This window comes from Glossina fuscipes, unplaced genomic scaffold (genome assembly GCF_014805625.2).
Source record: "Glossina fuscipes isolate IAEA_lab_2018 unplaced genomic scaffold, Yale_Gfus_2 214, whole genome shotgun sequence".
In the NCBI taxonomy this organism is placed as follows: Eukaryota; Metazoa; Arthropoda; class Insecta; order Diptera; family Glossinidae; genus Glossina; species Glossina fuscipes.
Genome location: NW_023998557.1, coordinates 415,282 through 416,026, shown reverse-complemented (window position 1 = coordinate 416,026; position 745 = coordinate 415,282).

Genomic DNA, 745 nt, shown 5'->3' with positions numbered 1-745 from the left:
ACAGGTTAGTTTTACCCTACTAATGACAATATGTTGTTGCGACAGCATTCCTGCGTAGTACGGGAGGAACCGCGGGTACGGACCAATGGCACAATATTTGTTCGAGCGAACAGTGGTGGCCTCTAAGGTCGTATCCGAGCTGGACTGCAATGATAAAAATGAGGCAATTACATTGCATGGCTTTTAAACCATTTAAAGTTTATCATTTTTTTATGATAAACGACAATGGAATGTGATGCCAATGTTTTATTGTAACATAACAAATGCAGGAGGATATTATCACCTGTATGCCGCGTTAGTTACATTTAAAAACATTATTTAATACAATGGCAATGCCTAGAATCAATTGTAAACGACTTTTGTAACGGGCAAGGTGTTGTAAGTGGTAGAGCAGCTGCCATACTGCGATCCACTGAAGCTCATCCTTAGCTTGACGATTCGATATCTAATATAAATATTTTATTTTACATAAGATATTTTTTGGTAATCGAAGTTCAATGAAAATAAAAATAGCCGCCTCTCCGATATAATAATAATGCGTGCAAGTATACTAATGTATAATATCGCGTTATTTAAAGGCGGGGGCGGCGGCAGTACAAGAGCCAAAATAAAATTATAAAGAATATAATACATTTATTTATTTATCTCCCATCTAATAAAGCAATTTTATTGTTGAATGAATATGGGTCAAAAGAAAAGTCCAATGGGCAAGCGAATATATTGAAAATAAAGAAGCATAATAATT